This window comes from Manis pentadactyla, chromosome 9, assembly GCF_030020395.1.
Source record: "Manis pentadactyla isolate mManPen7 chromosome 9, mManPen7.hap1, whole genome shotgun sequence".
NCBI classification, from domain to species: Eukaryota; Metazoa; Chordata; class Mammalia; order Pholidota; family Manidae; genus Manis; species Manis pentadactyla.
In genome coordinates this window covers 76,197,751-76,217,078 of record NC_080027.1, presented here as the reverse complement: position 1 = coordinate 76,217,078, position 19,328 = coordinate 76,197,751, and the positions used below count along the sequence as shown (strand labels likewise).

The window sequence follows — 19,328 nt, the reverse complement described above, 5'->3', positions numbered from 1 at the left end:
TTGTCACAACTTGTTGCTGGAGGAATTAAATGCATCCTGCGCGACTCGATTGGGAGGGGACCCTTAGAAGTTTGAATTTGTTCTCCTTTGGACTTCATTCACCTTCTCCCTTTGTTAGCGTTGCTCTGTTATCCCTATGATGTAATAAATTATAGCTGTAACTATGCCTATATGCTAAGTTCTACAAGTACTCTGAGCAAATCCCCAAACCTGGGGCAGTCTTGGGGACCCCCGACAAAGATGGGAATGGTTCTTATCTGTGTTCCATAGATGGGTTTTGAGAGGTGAAGTGACTTGTCCAAGGTCACCCAGCTAGAAAATCTGGCCATACAGTGAGACTCAGATTCCAAAGCCAGGCTCTCAACCATCTCAACTGCACTGCCTCTGCCAAAGTCTTTCATTCCTTGCAACAGAAGCCAGAAGCCCAACTCCTGCTCTGAGACATTCTTCTTCCATCCTGCTGTACAAACAGTTTTAACAGAAACTGCTATAACGTAGGATTGACTGAGTGTCCTGCTCCCCAGACAGCCCTGTGGAGTAATGTACTTCCCTGTTAATGGGGCTGGCTGCTCTGACTTGCAATTACAAGGTGTAAGAATCAGATCTATTGCTGCATCCTAGATAGCAGTCTGCATGTGGCATCCCTCTGGTCTCCTGTCTTAAAGACAGGGTCCATGGTCCTCAAGGAGGAAGGGTCATTTCTTTGGAACAAACAAGCAGTAAATTATCAGAAACATGCTAACTTTGGCAGCAGCTATCCACCATCAATGGGGTTTTAAGGCCTGGGATGTTATGCCTAGGTTTTAAAAACCCACATGGCTTTGCCTCAACCTGGATCTTCTATAATGGTGCTGGTGTGCTCTTCACAAACCACAAACCTGGGAGAAAGTGCCCTGGGTTCAAACTGTGGCTCTACTTCTTATGACTTTGGGCAAGTTTCTACATATTAGAACATTACTTCATCCGTAAATTGGAGGTAACAGCTACCTCATAGGACTCCAGGAAGGACTCAATGACATGATTTACATAAAATGCGTCGAACAGAGCATGGCATATAACAGATGTTTAATTAGTGGTAATCTTGTTATTTATCATCATCATCAAAGACTTACAGAATTTTAACATTAATCCTTGGGCTGCTGATTTTTTTCTATTATCAAAGTTTAAAAAAAGCACATGCTGGAAGATTTCTATGAACTGATATGAGTGATCTCCAGAATACTGTTAAGTGAAAAAAGAAAAGTACAAAAAGTATCTATAGTACTTTAACCCTCCGTATAGCACAAGAAGGGGATATGAGAAAATGTGCATGTATTGGCTCATCTGTGAAAAATACAGGAAAAATAAACTAGAAACTAAAGACTGGTTACCTACAGGGGGTAGGTGGGAAAAGGGTAGAAAGAATGGGGAAATGGGAATGGAGTGAGGCAGCAGGGATGAGAAGCATGCACATTTCTCCAAGTCTGTTTGTATAGCTCTCACTCTTAGAACCATAATATTTCACATACCCAAAAAGCAAACAATTAAAAACAACTACGTGTGTGTGTGTGTGGTAGGGGGGAGACTCAGAATGGAATACAAACAGCACCAACAAATGAACCTAACTGTATGACAGATGCATAACACCACTGTACTGAAGGGGGTGCATAAGACAAGAACTCACCTAAGTAATTCAGGAAACTACTATTTTAACCAGAGTCTATAAGGCTAAAGAGAAGAAGAATCATACATAAATATGATACTTTAATTATATTTGTTTGTCACAGGGATATGGATTAGCAATTCTGAAGCTACCCTTTGTGTATCCTAGGGTTGAACAAATATGTAAATATATTACTGATGATAAGAATGAGGTTTCTTACTCTCAGAGGAAACAGTTACAAAGAAGGGAAGTGAGAAGGCTAAAATGAACCCTGAGGCTTTGGGCTAGAATTGAAAGAATCAGTATGAACTATAAGTTTGTAAAGATTAGATAGATTAGATAGATAGATAGATAGATAGACAGATAGATAGATAGACAGATAGAAACAGATGATAGATAGATAGATAGATAGATAAATAGATAGATAGATAGATAGATAGATAGATAGATAGATAGATAGATAGATAGAAATAGATGATAGATGATAGATAGATAGATAGATAGATAGATAGATAGATAGATAGATAGATAGATAGATAGATAGATAGATAGATAGATATAGATAGATAGATAGGTACATAGGTAGACAGATAGATGTAAATATTGATCTGTGTGTGTGCATGAGTTAGTAGTGTATATACATCTATTTCCTAACTACATCTGCTAAGAAAGACTAAAAGCAATATATCCCAATAGCAATGAGCCCACTGGCACCCAGATCTTGGTTTCTAAATACCATTATCCAATAAAGGAGACCTGGACAAATGGTTGATTCTAAGGGGAGTCAACTCCAGATGAACCTGTAGTATGTTGTGTTGCCATATGACGAAGGAATATCAAAAGGGCAGAGGAGTCAACCTGAAGGAGTTCCTAATGGCCAGAGCTAGAACAATCTGAGCAAAAAAATAAACCATTGTATTGGATTATAACCAAAAGGTTAAAATAAACATCTGTGTGTCCATACTGATACCATAAGTTATCCAATAAATTAGTAAATGGGGGAAGAGGGAAGTTCCTGCTCACAGAAGAATTCCAATTAATAGATGTAGAAGGGATGTGGGTGAAGGGATGTGGGCAATAGAAAGTCACCCTTAAGCAAATACCACAGGCAAGACACTGTTACAGCCAAGACCCAGTACTCAAATCAGAGGAACAGCCAGCTTTGCTCTGGGCACCCTTTCAGGCATCAGGGACGAAAGGCTGCCTACAGGCTTTGACATCTCAGCTGAGCATGTTTCCTCACAAACCTCATCACACCACTCCTCCATTCAGCATGCTACTCGCATCACCTTACAAAAGCCCAAAGCCCCCCATCACAGCATCGTGCAGCTCCTGGCACCTCTCTCTCTCATTCCTGCCCCCTCTTTGTGCTCTGGCCATGAGGGACTCCCAGCTCCCCCTGAGCCCATCAGGCACAGGCCCACCTCAATACCTCTGCCCCCTGCTGTTCTCTCTGCCTGGAATACTTTCTCCCAGGGCTCTGCAGGCTCATGCCTCCATTTTATTTAGGTCTCTTGAGCCACTGTACTCTCTACTGCAGAAACTGACTCTGTCTCAGTCAGTAGCTCTTACTCTGCTCTCCTTTCCTTCTAAGACAGATGGCACCGGCTTTGTGCTGCGCTGTTTCGCTGATGAACATACACTCGTTTGCATGCTTCCATTCAGCACTTCAGAAGAAGCTGGGCTATGTACTGCCTACAAGAGGTGCCTAATAAATACTTCCCAAATACAAATCAATCTATAAAGGGAGAGAGCGGGATTGGCTAATAATAGCTAGCTTTTCCTCAGTGCTTACTATGAGCTCTAGGTTTTGCATATCATCTCACTTACTCTTCAAAAAACCCATTTACAGATAAGAAAATTGACGCCCAGAAGTGAAGGAGCTTGGCACTGCTGATAAACAGAGTCAAAACTCAAACCTTGCTCCTGGCTCATCTGCTCTACTGCCGCCTTAAATACTTCTAAGGAGCAGTCCAGCTCCAAAGGACTAGACTTTGTTATGAGACAAAGAAAGAAAAGAGAGTGAGCATATTACAAATTATGAATGAATTAGCTACCATTCAATTAACCAGCATTTTGGTCCTGCCGCTGAACCCTCTTTGGGAATTACTAATGAGACATCCTGCCTTGTCAGTCCACTCTGCTGCTGTCTCTGTCACAGGGAGCCTGTCCTGTTGTGATTCACATCTGCATCCTCAGACGCCTGCTAAGGCAACTGCCAAGGCAGATCACAGGCGGCCAGCAGAGCGCCTGGCAGAGGCTCAGAGGGAAGTCAACCACTGACAGCAGCTGTCGGCGCTCCTGCCTCAGTGACCAGCTGTGGGGCTCAGGGGGTCCCAGACAGAGTCTGGATTGCCGCCCCTCCCCACATTTCCACAAAGGGGAAAATTCAGCATAAAACTCAGCAGCCCCTGGAGGAAGACTGACTGTGCCTAAAATTGCCCTGACAGGCAGACAGACTGAGGGTGACTTCATCCCACTGAATAGAGAATTCTTCACTTTTCAAGGACTTGCTCCGTGAACTTTTCAAAGCGGCAGCTTTCACTAGAAGCAAGGCAGTGATCAGAGCTCTATCGAGGTTGGTTTATTTCCTGATCTGAGTCTGGTTGTTACACCTCTGGATTTCATGGATCAGTAAAATAAAATTTAAAAAAAATTTTTTTAACTAGATGGGAGTAAAGAATGGACTAATTCAGTGGTCAACTTTTTATTTAACCAGCAAGGACATAAACAAAAAAATATATACAATAACCTCTACTCACTATTGCCCTAAATGAAAAGCTGCTTTAGCATCCAAAATGCAGAAGGGCCACAGCCCTCCAACCTGTATTTGCAGACTGCGTCAGAACTAGAAGGGAGCCGGTGTCACCAGGTTGTGATGCCTCAGAACTCAGAACAAAGACCTGATCTTTATATGCATAACATCTGGAGCCTAACAGGTAGTCCACACAGCCCTATTTAATAACTAATTCTCACCTCTCCCAGATGAAAAGGCTGAGGCCAAAGGAGGTAACCTGGAACTTGCCCAAAGGCACAGGTATTTAGGATCAGACTGGCCTAGAATCCAGTTTCACGTCCTGAATCTAGCCTTTCTCAACTACACTATGCTTTAGGCAGGGCACTGATGAGGACACACCCTGCCAAACCCCACATGAGGGACCAGATTCAGGAGAGACCCCACGAGAAGGGGTCATGAGTCTTCCACATGGTAAGCAGCCTTGGATAGAAATGCTCTTCACCAGGCATCATGCCGGTGGCTCCCAATCTGCCAGGAAGGTCTCCGGGCTGCCTGCTGGGTCTTGGAGGATGACAAGCTTGATATCCACGGCTGTGAGCCCAGACCCTCCCCGCATAAGAATCCCACGAAAGAGCTGGACAGGGGCTGCAGAGACAGAGCCTCTTTGTTCAGCCAGAACACCATGAACTCAGCTCATCAGACCTGCAGCGCCTCTCAGGCCATGGTAACAGCGCTAACTGTAGCTGTGAATGTTCAGGGTTTTCTCCTCCAGACCGCTGTACTTGGCCAAAGGATCAACAGCTGCCACCTTTGTTCCCCTGCTTGCCTCCAATTCCTGGCCAGGATCCTGGCAAGCCAAAGAACAGAAGCAGGAGCTTGAAGCTCTTACGCAAAATCACTGCCCTTGCTTTTATAAACTCAAGACACAGCTCACTGTGAAAAACTCAACAGAGAAATACACAAAGCCAAATGTAAAAATGATCCCAAACTGCTGCTGTGGGAAATCCCCTGTGGCCATTTTGGTAAACATGCTCCTGAAGCGTGGTTAGTGGATTGCCCTAGGACCTCTGTGACAATGCAGTAGGTCCGGAGTGAAGCCTGGGAATCTGCATTCCTAACACACTCCCAGACGATGTCAAATGCTGCTGTTTCCAAGCACTTTGCTTCTGAGCAGCTAAGGACCATTGTTTTGCTCATTCTACCTCCAGTGACCAGAAAACTGCCTGGCATGTAGGTTACTCAATAATTACTGACTGAATTAATAAGTAGAAATCCAAGCATGCAGCTTTGCTGAAATGCACCCACAAAGTACTATGCTACTCTAAAACCTGCGTTTGTCACTTACCAATATACTATGACATCTTTTCAGGTCAATAACTACAGGTCCACACCATCGCTTTTAAAGACTAAGAGTAATTTTATCTATGTCCCTGTAAGTCCCATTACTGTTGGATTTGGGGATATTTTCAATAAACAGGCACATCCCAATACATATGTTATTTTCCCCACTTGGACAGTATCTCTTTAAAGTAAAACTTCTAGGTCAAAGAACATGCATATTTCATATTTTGGCATCCTTTTTGATCACCAACTGCCTCCTCCATGAGGAGCCGGTACTGTCTTCTGGTCACAGACGGCTGTAGACAACCCTGCAGCCCAGGATTGTCTGAGATGGGCAGATTCTCCCCTGCTGGCAATGATATTCTTAGACACACACAGCCTAAGAACACTCCATGGTTCCTCTGGCGTTCATGTTAAGTTGGTCCTTCACTGTTCCTGGTGCTCTGTTATTCTCCATCTATCTCTGTCTCTCTTCATGTTAACATCTGTGTCTTTCATCACTTTGCCGAGTAGGGGGCATTCCTATCCAGTCAAGGAAACCATGACTCTTCTTTTTATCTTTTAAAATTTGCATCGGGTGCAGGGCATCAATCTTTACTGGAAATGGTTTCCCTGAGTTACACTAATCACAGGCTAATGCAATGATTATCCCTCCTTCCAGGAGATGCTCCTTCAGCTGACTTTCCCAGGCAGCACTTCCCTCTCTGTCTAAGAGCCCTGACCAAGGGCAAGTTCTCACTCCAAGGATCACTTGCCAGTTTTTCTCAAGAATTTCCTGCCCTATAAGGCAATGCATGTTTGACGAAGAAGGGGATCAGCAATCTCCTGCAGCAGAATCTCCAGGGATGCTTGTTAAAATGGAAATTCCTGGGCCTCCTCTAGGGGATCTGCGTTTTTATTAAGCATACAGAGGAGTCCAGTGAACACTCACGTGTGAACCCCCTACTCAGACAGCTTCTATGCTTTTTCCCAGAGAGCAAATGACCTCATCAGTCCTTCCTGCCTGATGCTGCCACTGCATAGAGCAGTGGCCACTCCAAGAATTCCGGCTACAGGGCCAGTGTGGAGCTTACTCTGACCATCACCCCCTTGAGTAAAGTCTAATGCTCACATCCCACGTAGTGTAGTTACCATGAGAAGAATAACCCCAAAGAAATCACAGGCCTCTTTATGATCTTTCCCCATTTCAGTGGGTTCCCTCTTCTTCCACTATCATGTGCAAGATAAAAACAACTCTGTGTTACACACAAAAGCCATGGGCTCATATTCATATGGTTGCTGACCTAGCAAAAAGGTCCTTCTAAACCTCTTAACCAGTTCTGTCTACTTTTTAAGGATTTATACTTTAACTGTGCACTACTCAAAACAGGGCTAACGGGACCAAAATTTTTTCCTTCCCCCTCCTGAATAACAAAATATTCCTGACTGTCCTACTATCTGTCAGGCACTGAGTCACTTCTGTGGCAATTGAACAGCACCCCCTAACTGGTTACAGGGGACACAGACTAGTACATGAGCCTCTGAATGCAATGCCATGAGCGCTCTGACAGGGGAGAGAGGACACCCACTGCCAGACTGGGGAGGAGGCTGACGTTAGAAAAAGCTCCTCAGAGGAATGCCAGCCTCAGTGGAATACCTCACACATAGGTAAGGTGGAGACCAATGTAAGGTTTGGATGGTCTAAGCCCTTACTCATTTAGTTATTCATTCCACTAACATTAACTCACAAACCCAGTGTCAATGAGGATACATAGGAGATAACTATATCATGGATGAAAGTTTGGTGTCCCTGGGATTGTGGAGTAAAGACTGTTTCAAGAAGGGGGAACAGCATGCGCAAAGGCTGGGAGGCAGGAACAATGTGGTAATGGAAGAATGGAAGGGGCTCAGTATGAACTTGCTTCTCAGATCAGTAAAGGTACCTGGACTCTTTTTCTAACTAAAACAACTTAAAACCCTATTTTTCATAAGAAATGTGCCTTGAGGTAGTTCTAATTCAGCTCATACCATAGATGTAAGAATTATAAGTGCTATACTAAAGTGTAAGTGAGAAAAAAATCAAATTATAAAATTCACATGAATTGAATCGACATGCACACCCCCTGAAAGTGAATGCCCACATGCAGCTACCACTGGCTAAAAACTTTGCAAAAAGTAATGGATCTGAAATTGCTACTATATTAAGCTCCCTGGTTCATTTTATAAAAAGTCACACTGTGGTTCCTTTTAAAAGTTAGAAATTTCTTCATGGTTTGGAGCAAGAAAGCAAAAAGAGCCTTATAAAAAGAATAGACTTTTAAAAACCAGTATGCCCAGATTATCTAAGAAGTCTGGGAGGGGAAAATATAGGTCATTCTTTGTAGTGCCAGAGCAGATGATAAATAACCCAGAGAGCCAAATCCACATGTAGAATTCAGGCTTTTGCAAATCCATTATTGCCTGAGCAGAAAGCCCTTGAGTGTTCCAGCAGTACAACGCCACATGTCTACTAGAGAGGACTCCGAGTTTTACTGATCAGATATTGCAATATATTATCTCTTCCTAAAATACCACTTTGGCTGTTTCAGAGATACACCTTGGGAAGTGGAGCAAGCAGAAGATCACAACCTAACTGGAATATAAATGCAGAAAGAAAGCAGATGGTTTTTTTACCATAGTTTGGGCACCTAACAGCTGAGAGCTTGCACACGTCACTTAATCTCCCTAGGCTTCAGTGTCCCCAACTGTAAAAGAGATATAAAGATGGCACAGACCTTATCAGTTGTTAGAAAATAACATCATGTTTTACAAACAGAGAAAACAGCATAATGCTTGATACATAGTTGGGATCAGATAATACCCTCCCCTCCCTAACATGGTTTATGGTGCCACAAACCGCTCTTCTTCTTTACGTGTGTGGATGGCCCCAAGAAAAATGAGGTGGAAACCAATGTAATATTCGGACTGTTTAAGGCCTCAATTGTTCAGTTATTGAATTGGTGTTCATTCTCAGACTCTCTATGTCACACATAGGATCAAACATTCAAACATAACTTCTGCCAGCAAAAAGCCCCTAGTTAAGGAATACATGACCAAGAAGGAAAAAAAGAAGAAGTACAATAAACAGATAATTGCAATGAGGTGCATTAAGCACTATATATATATATATACATCACACACAGTTAAAAGCTATATAAACATCTGCATGTTGACATTGTAATACAGTAGTAACAAACACAGGATTACACGTCAGCCCACCTGGTTCAAATGCTTGCACCAACGCTTACTGGCTCTATGATTTACGGTCAGTTATTCACCTCTCTATGCCTCCATTTCCACACCAGGAAATGGCAATATTAATTTAGTGGAATGGCAAACCACCGAGGTGGTGGTTTGCTGTGGGGGCTAAATGACAATAACTGCTTAGTCTTTCTCTGGAACACAGAATTTGCTATGAAGTTAATAGTGTACTAACTAGTGTTTCATATATATATATATATGTATATGTATAAATATACTACATATTAGCTATTATTATTTGATATTACACTATGAAATATAGTATCATGGAGTACGGTCATACAGTACTATACAGTATTATTACACTGTATTAGCTATCATTATTACTGTTGTTATTTATTACCATTATTTTCAAACAGTTCCCCAGGGAGAGCCACACAAACGAGAGGTGGTCCGGCTGGCCGTGGAGGATCGGTGGGAGTGTGCAGGTGGAAAGGGAATGGGAGGGCATTCCAGGAAAAGCAAATGACGTGAGCAGACCTCAGTGGTGACAGGGTATGGCCCATACAGAGATGGGAGAGGAGGGCATCGGGAACAGGGGTGCGGCAGGAGGTGAGGCTGGGAAGAGGCACCGATCTCAGGAGCTGGGACACCTGTCTCAGGAGCCAGCGGACGTCTTCATAAAGGAAAGTGCCATCAGATTTGGTTTTTATGAAGGACAGTTTTATTGACTCACAAGGATATTATGAGGCCTGTAAGTCAAGGAAATATCCTCCTCACTCCCTAAAAGCCCAGAGGGAATGGAAGACAGCCCAGTCTATAATATGCTGTGGGCTTTTAGGAGAAATGGCATTATAAATGACTACGGAACTCAAAGTGCCTGTGCTTGCCCTTTAAAGTAACTTCAAGAATGACAGGAAAAAGAGAAAACAAGTTAGAAAGTTTGGGATTAGGACATTATGTTATGACCTAAAGTTTCTTTTTCAGGTTATTTATTTTAGTTATTTATAATGCCCATACATATGTGTGTGAAGCAATGTTTGCATGCATACATAGTGGAATGGAAATTCCAGAGAACCTATAAGCAGGAAAGTAGACATTCCCAACAGATTCTTCTGCAGACAAACTCTGAGAGGGAAAAAGCTCTAAAAAGATAATAAATAAATGTAGGTCAGATAACTTAGCTTCCGGAGGCTTTTCACTGCTTGGAGGAAAAACTTCCTGACAGTGAATCAGAATCCTGAAGATTAAGAACAGATGTGGAAACAGATATGATAGATCAGAATAGTTTACACCTTAAAAAGAGACTTCGATAAAGGCATCATCCAACTCCATGAAAGGTGACATACAAGGGACAATTCTTAAGAAATGGGGGGAAAGTGATAAATAAGAAAATTGAAAGGTGGGGGACAGAGAGGGAGATGAGATGCAAAAATAGTTTTCAGGTTTGTGTAAAAACAAATAAAGAAGAATCCATTCCAGACAACTTCCCATCTGGCCAGGCAATGGGAGCCTCCTTTGACAAAATAAGGTTTTACTTTTCAGAGCATCCACCCCTTTCTGCCCTCTGGACCCTGGCAAATGCTTCAGGGTTTTCTTCTTTCAATACCTTCATTTCTGTGCATATTCTTTACCTTCAGACTTGTGAAGAGGAAGCTTATTTCTTATTAGCCTCCTATAAGTATCTCCAACGGTCCTTCTTACACACCCACATAAATAGAAGAACTTCAGAGTTCAGATTTTGTCTCCTTAATTGTTACTACAATGCCTGCAAAGAGCACCAGAGACAGGCCTATGATGTGATGATTAAACCAATGTGAGGCCCACTAGGCAATGGACTTTCATGCAGAGGCATCAAGTAAAATCCTTTGTAGGGTAGTGTCAACAGAGCAGAGAGGAAGGGAGGCAGTTTCCTGGCTGCTCTGACAGGCTAATAAGCAAGACAACATTCTCTGTCTGTCATGAGGTCACCTGAAAACAACTGTTTCAGGAACAAGTACTTAACTCCCCACAAATCCAGAGGTTTCTATGAAGCCTTTTAACACCATTCAAAGAAATCCCATAATCCATGGATATTATCTCTTGGTGGTGCGGGTAGACTTTAAAAACAAAACAATAACCCTCAGCTTCTAACTTATCCTTTAAGAACAGTGACACTCAATCCTGACTGCACATTAGAATAACCTGGGAAGCTTAAAAGAAAAAACTACCCAAAATCAAGAAAGCAGGAGTGACCACACTAATATCAGACAAAATGGAATTCAAGACAAAAAAATGTTCCTAGAGACAAAGAAATAATCAATCCATAAGGACAACATAATTATATGCACCTAAAAACAGAGCCCTAAAATATATGAGGCAAAAATTGACAGAATTAAAGAGAGAAACAGACATTCAAACAATAAAAGTGGGAACAACTAGGTTGAACATCAATAAGGAGATAGAAGTATATACACATCAAACCAACTACAGGTAACAGACATTCACGGAACACTCCATTCTACTTCAGCACAACTCACCCTTTTCTCACATGAAACATTCCCCAGGATATTCCAAATGTTACGCCATAAAAAAAACTTCAATAAATTTTAAAAGAGTGAAATTATACAATGTATATACTCCAACCACAATGGAATGAAATTAGAAATCAGTAACAGAAGGAAATCTGGGAAATACACAACTACGTTGAAATTACACAACACACTCTGAAATAACCAGTGAGTTGAAGAAGAAAACACAAATAAAGTTAGAAAATACTTTGCACTGAATGAAAACAAAAATACAACATACCAAAATTTATGAGATACAGCTAAAGCAGTACTGAGAGAGAAATTTATAGCCGTAAATGCTTATGTTTAAAGACAAAAATAGATCTTAAATCTGCAAAATACTCTTAGAACTGTCAAGTTTAGCAAGATTGTATGTAGGACACAGATAAATGGGAATTTATCACCAAAATTAATTGTATTTCTACCTACCAGCAATAAAATACCCAAAAATGGAATTAATGAGTCAATTCCATTTATAATATCAAAAAGAATAAAATACTTGGGAATAAATTTAATAGAAGAAGTGCAGAACCTATGCACTGAAAACTACAAATATTGTTTAAAGAAATTAAAGACCCCATCCCATGTTCATGGATTGTAAACTGGGTAAGATGGCAATACTCTCCAATTGATAATCCCTCCCCAAATCCCAACTAGCTTCTTGCAGAAACTGACAAGAGGATCCTAAAGGCATATGAAGATTCAAAAGACTCAGAATAGCCAAAACAGTATTGAAAAAGAACACAATTAGAGGACTAACACTTCTTGACTTCAAAATGTCCTACACAAAGCTAGAATAATCAAGACAGTGTGGCATTGGCATAAGGGTGTGTGTATATATATACATATATATATACACACACACACACACACATATGGATCAACAGAAGACAACTGAGAGTCTAGAAACGAACATCACTTTTATAGTCAACTGATTTTTGACAAGGTGCCAGGAAGATTCATTAGGGAAAAAGATGGTTTTTCAAAATACGGCTTGGACAACAGGATATCCACATGCAAAAGAATGAAGCTGTATCCTAACATTGCATAAAACAGAATATCTTTTGGTAATAAAAAGGAATGAAGTATTGATACACGATTCAACCTGATGAGCCTTGAAAACATTATCCTAAGTAAAAGAGTCAGACAGATGCTAGATAAAAGGCCACATATTACATGATTCCATTTATATGATGTGCTCAGAATAGGGACATCAATAGAAGCAAAAGAACAGAATAGTGGTTCCCGGGAACTGGGGGAAGGAGGAATAAGGAGTAACTTCTAATGGGCATGGGGTTTCTTTATGGGGTGATAAAACTATTCTAAAACTAGATAGTGGCAATAGTTGGGTAATTCTCCAAATATAGAAAACAACAAACTTAATAAGAACTCCTGAGGGTTGACAACAGCAGAAATTAGTTGCTTTTTTCCAGGAAGGTAATAAATTGGCCAAATTCCATCCCAGTTCTTCTGGTTTACTCCCCAGGCAACATTTGGTGATACTGGAAGCTGGGAAGTGAGTACTACTAGGATCTAGTGCATAGACCAGGGATGCAGCTAAATATCTAACAGTGCAAAACATTGTACAAAGCATCCAATAAAAAATTATCTGGCCTTCATGAACATATCTCCCCGGGCAAGGGAAACAAAAGCAAAAATGAACAAGTGGGACTACATCAAACTGAAAAGCTTCTGTACAGCAAAGGACACCACCAACAGAACAAAAAGGCATCCCATAGTATGGGAGAACATATTCATAAATGACAGATCTTATAAAGGGTTGACATCCAAAATATATAAAGAGCTCACGTACCTAAACAAACAAAAAGCAAATAATCCAATAAAAAAATGGTGAGAGGAGCTGAATAGACAGTTCTCCAAAGAAGAAATTCAGATGGCCAACAGACACATGAAAAGATGCTCCACATCGCTGGTCATCAGAGAAATGCAAGTTAAAACCAAAATAAGATATCACCCCATACCAGTAAGGATCGCTACCATCCAAAAGACAAACAACAACAAATGTTGGCAAGGTTGTGGAGAAAGGGGAACCCTCCTACGCTGCTGGTGGGAACGTAAATGAGTTCAACTATTGTGGAAAGCAGTATGGAGGTTCCTCAAAAAGCTCAAAATAGAAATGCCATTTGACCCAGGAATTCCACCTCTAGGAATCTACCCTAAGAATGCAGCAGCCCAGTTTGAAAAAGACAGATGCACCCCTATGTTTATCACAGCACTATTCACAACAGCCAAGAAATGGAAGCAACCTAAGTGTCCATCAGTAGATGAATGGATAAAGAAGATGTGGTACATATGCACAATGGAATATGATTCAGCCATAAGAAGTAAACAAATCCTACCACTTGCAACATGGATGGAGCTAGAGGGTATTATGCTCAGTGAAATAAGCCAGGCGGAGAAAGACAAGTATCAAATGATTTCACTCATCTGTAGAGTGTAAGAACAAAGAAAAAACTGAAGGAACAAAACAGCAGCAGAATCTCAGAACCCAAGATTGGACTAACAGTTACCAAAGGGAAAGAGACTGGAGAGGAGGGGTGGAAAGAGAGGGATAAGGGGGGTGGGGGAGAAAGGAGGCATTAAGATTAGCATGTATAATGTGGGGGAGGGCAGAGGGAGGTCTGTACAACACAGAGAAGACAAGTAGTGATTCTACAACATCTTTACTACACTGATGGACAGTGACTGTAATGGGGTATGTGTGGCAGACTTGGTGATGGGAGGAGTCTAGTAAACATAATGTTCCTCATGTAATTGTAGATTAATGATAACAAAATGAAAAAAAATTATCTGGCCTCAAAATATCAATAATTTCAAGATTGAAGAATCCTCAACTAGGGAAAAGTCAATACTCTTGAATTGTTGCCTTTTGTGATTTAAAGAAAGGAAGAATTCTATACTAATTGTAAAGACAAAGACTAGAAATCAGACCTGGATCTAAATCATGGTTCTACTCCTTCTAGAACTCTGACTTTGAGCAAGTAATCTAATTGCCCTGGGCTTTACTCCTTCATCTATAAAATGGGATGCTGAAACTGACCTTACAAAGTGGTTGCATAGATTAAATAAGAAGATGCCTCACGCTGGTAAGGGCTAAGAGCTTTTATTACTATAATTACTGTTTTTAGTTCAAGCTCTAAAATGGCTTAGAACCAGGGAATGGGTGACTGGGTCATCTCAAAATAGGACTTTTTTCTCCAGCAACAATTAATATATAAACTGGTACATTTTATGAGCTAATAAGCAAGTGAGACGTAACAGTTGACATTCCTCACTACTATAGTACACTCTAGCCAAAGAGGGGCAGGCCAAATACCCTATTGCCAAGTTTCTGTGAGTCTGATTCATATTCTTCCCAGTAAATGCTTTCTATTTGACAGGACGGGCTTTATGTACAAGCTCACTGCACAGTAGCAGTATTTTCTGTCTACCAGACCTAATATCTTTCTGCTGCTCAAAAACCAGTTTACTATAGTGGAAATAGTCACCAAAAACAGGACCAGATGACAGCATGTCATTTCCTGTGGGTCTTTGTAATGGAGTCCACCACTTACGAGTGGACAAGAGTGGCTTGATAAAACATATTAAGCCACCAGTGTCTTCCAACATCTCCACTAGGCCTGGTACTAGCCCCAGATTCCCTCACCCTCACCATAAATGAGGGAAAAAAATTTAAAAAACTAATATTTATTAAATGCTTACTATGTACCCTGGGCCTTTTGTGGGCTTTACCCAATTCTCACTCTACCAAAACACAGTGAGGCAGGAATGATTACCAACATTGTACAGAGAATCAGTGAGATTAAGTAAGCTACCCAGGGACACACTTTTCATATATATTTGTTTTTGCTCTATCTCGATTCATAAGTTGAGTTGGCTTAGGAAAATAAATTACTTAAAAATTAGGAAGGCAGGATGTTATGTTGGAACGTAGAAGAAAAGAAGGTGATAGACAAAAGGTGGCATTCCATACAGTATTAAATGGTTATGAGCTCAAGTTCATCAGGGCTTGAATTCTAGTATGAGTCTCCTGGTAGCCAAAACAATGAAGGAAACATGATCAGTAGCGGGGGTGGAAAAAAGTGTCCGGGACATCAAAACCTAACCATTTATGAGAAAAGAGATTTTTGATGCTCTCTTCTAATAACCCAAACATAAGTGAGTATGCCACAAAATGTGAGAGAGTCACAATATTTGAACCCAAATCAGACAAAATCTCAGTCCTGCAAAGGCTGCCTTAACATGCATGTGCCCAGGAAGGATGGGTATGAAGGCATCATTCATAGTCACAGTCGTTTCCTCAACAAACAGTGTGGTTGAGTGATTAAGATTCTAGAGTCAGACTGCTAAAGTTCAAATGCCAGCTCTACCACTTTCTAGCTACATGATCTTTGACAAGCTATGTAACTTCTGGTGCCTCAATTTCCTCACCTGTAAAATGGAGATGAAGGTCATGGCACCACATCTCATAAAGCTATTGTGGGGATTAAATGTAAATCATTTAGAGCACGTTCTTAGGCTTCATTATAGAAGTGTAAGCCATTACTATCATTTCTACCCCCTCACCATTTAAACTGATTACGTGCCAGGCATTGTTCTAAGCAGGGGTGGACACAGCTCTGCACCAGGCAGGGGAGGTCTTGCTCTCGTGGAGATCTAACAAACAAACAAAATCGGACTGTGCTAAGTGCTACATAGAGATGTAAGAAGATGTGATAATGAACGCATGGTTAGCTTGGGTAATCAGGACAGGAGTATCGGAGGCAGAAGCAGTAACAGTGAGATCTAAAGGACAAGCCAGTCAAACAGCAACGAGAGGGGAGAGCAGCCTGGGCAGAGAGAACATCACAAGAACACATTGGGCTGGAAAGAACCCAGATCAGAAAGGACAGCCAGGCAGGGCTGGAGCACATTGCACAGAGGGTGAGGGGTACATGGCAGGGAGACAGCAGAAGCCAGCTCAGGGAGGCCTTCCTCAGCACCGCAAAGGAGTTTTGGTTTGATTCCAAGTGTGATGGGACTGTTACAGGGGAGTGATTTTATCTACCTCTCAATAAGATCATTCAGCGCCTTTGGAGAGGAGATTCAGGCAGGGGAGGCAGGAAGACCATTCCAGGGGTGACAAGAGTGCTTTGAGCTGGTGTGAGAGTGGGTAAGATGGAGAGCTGTGAACAGCCTGAGAACCTTCTAGACTGGGATGTCTCGCCCTTGGCACTGTTTGGGACTGGAGAAGTCCTGGGTGTGGGGACCATCCCAAGTACTATAGGGTGTTTCACAGCAACCCTGGCTTCTACCACTAGATACCAGCAGTATCCCCAACTGTCACAACCAAAAATGTCTCCAGACATTGCCAAATGTCGCTGGGAGTCAAAATCCCCTGGCTGAGACCCACTGCCTTAGAGGTAGAACTGACTGGACTTGCTAGGGAGAGGGGGAAGTTACTACAAGAAAGGCTTCAAGGATGATTCCTAAGTTTTTGTCCAAGGCAACCCAATCTCAAACATTGAGAGTACATGCCTTCTACATCAGGGGGCCTGCTTTTGATTTTCACTGTCAGTTAGTCATTCATTCCAAGAGTCCACAGCAAGTGTCAGCCATACCCAATGTCAGGGACGCAAGTGAGACTTAAAGAGCCTGCGCTCTGATGGGGACACAGACGTGACACCAAGTCAGGTCAGCACAGCAGGATACAGGGATTAGATGAACCCCCAAGGCAGCAGCACGAAGGAAGATGTGGTGGACCTGGCCCTTTGCTCCTGGGGAAACAGGGAAGGCTCCATGGAGGCTCGAAGACCATGCGGGAGGACAGAGGTCCAGAGGGAAACAGCAGGTGCAAAGGCACAAAGGTGTGAGCCAGGATGGTCCCACTGCGGCCACACTGTGGTCCCGGAACGAGTGCAGGAGAGGAGCAGCCAAAGCTGATGAGACAGGCAGGGCCGGGTCAAGGGAGCTCTGTGGGACACACTGCAGAGTCTCCCCTGCCTCCACGGGCAACATGGGAGCCCCAGGGGGCTGCTGCTATTCACAGTCCTGAGAACTCAGGATCACTGAACTCTCAAAGCAGGCGTCTCGGCAGGGCTCACAGTACACCAACCCCAGTGCAGGCCCCCTACACAGATGCTTCACCGCCGCCCCTGGGGTGAGAAAACCGCAGCCTGAGGAAGTTCAATGACTGTACCAGATTTCTTGCCAGGGACAGGATCTGAGAGCCCAGACCAGCTGGCTCCACAGTCCTGGGCCTCCTGATTGAATAAGCACGGCAGTAGTAACACGCTCTGATATGTGGTTTATGAAGATCATCAGGAAATGAAGATGTGGATGAGGTATCTCCAAGGGAGGATGTATCAGACAGGAAGGAAGGAATCCATTGGTGGGTGAGTGCTGACATAGGGAAGCAAAGCAGGAGGGATGCCCTGTGAGGCAGAAAGCAGCCAGGAGATGAGGTGGGACCCCAGTGAGCCAAGGAGGACGTGGGGGATATGGTTGGTGGTACCCGACTTTGCTTGGTGGCCAGGTAAGGTTGGACCTGACAGTCAGAGGAGTTGCCTGGTGATCTTCTCTGGAGTGAACTTACTACTGTGGTGGAGGCAGAAGCCAGGTTGCAGAGGGTGGGGTCACAGGCTGGACACAGCATAGGAGGAAAACAGCTGGACTCCATTCGAGGGAGAGTCTGGGGTTGAGGGAAAGACTAAAGATAAGGAGGTGAGTGCCCAAACCTGTGTGCACCGGGAAAACAGGACACACAGGCTCCTGGCCTCACCCCAGGCCTATGCACCAACTGTTCCCAAGGTGGCCTCAACTGACAGGGGACAGAGGCTGACCGCCACAGAGGCTTAGGAACCACTAAGCTGGGCAGTGTTTTCACATTGTGCTCCCAGGAGCACTTGCCACTTCCTGGGTCCCGTCCTTGGCCTCTCCCTGGGAACACCCAAGAAGGTCTGGGAAGCTGCTTTATTGAGGATGCTGGGTCATTCTGATATAACTATGGCCTCTAGACCCTCCCTGCTTGACATGCAGGCCCCAGAGCAGCAGCATGGACAACCCCTTGGGGGTCTGTTAGGAATTCAGACATTCAGCCTTGTCTCAGAGCTACTGACAAAGAATCTGTATCTTACCAAGATCCCCGCCTTTCCAACACATAACATTTGTGAAGTTCTGGAATGGAATGGATGGAGGGCCTTGAGGGTGGGTGGGGAGGAACCCAGGCACCCTCCTGCCGGGCATATGCACTGCAGAGTGCCCTGAGATCTGTTGCTACTGATCTTCACAAAAGACAGCAAAAGATGGCTGAAAGGAAGCCCAGGACAGGTTCGGATGCTTCAAGCGCTACTGCATCCTCCAGGCATGAAGAGAAAAGTCAGGCGTGATGCAAACACTTAAAATGCAATCCTTTCTTGCAGGATGGTAAAGCGTTGCACAGGACACTCCACCTGCACTCCCTTTCCAAGGGAGGCAGGAAGCTACGTGGGAACCCTGGAAACCTCTCTGTGCAGATCGGCTGTTGCATGCACTTACCTGCAGAGGGCAGCATAGCAGAGCAGTCAATCTGCTCTCTCAAGCCTGAAAGTGTTTTCAAAACTTGTTTCATTCTCCCAGCACCTTAGTCAAAGACTCAACTTCTCTAAGCCTTAATTCCTCATCTGAAATGCGGATACTGATAGGATTTACTGCATAGGCAGCTGTGAGGCCTGAATGAGATCATCTATGCAGCACGCTGAGCGCAGTACCCAGTACCTAGTTCAAAGTTAAATAGCCTGACCCTGGACCCCCTATACTACATGCTCACTTAAGGTCTGCACATTTTGCATAAAACTAAACC

General features: G+C 43.1%; 1 protein-coding gene across 3 annotated transcripts in view; it reads right to left on the bottom strand.

The window, feature by feature from the left end:
- The window catches only part of LDLRAD3 (low density lipoprotein receptor class A domain containing 3), a 244,904-nt gene that overhangs the window by 138,666 nt on the left and 86,910 nt on the right, over positions 1 to 19,328 (bottom strand). The window lies entirely within an intron of this gene.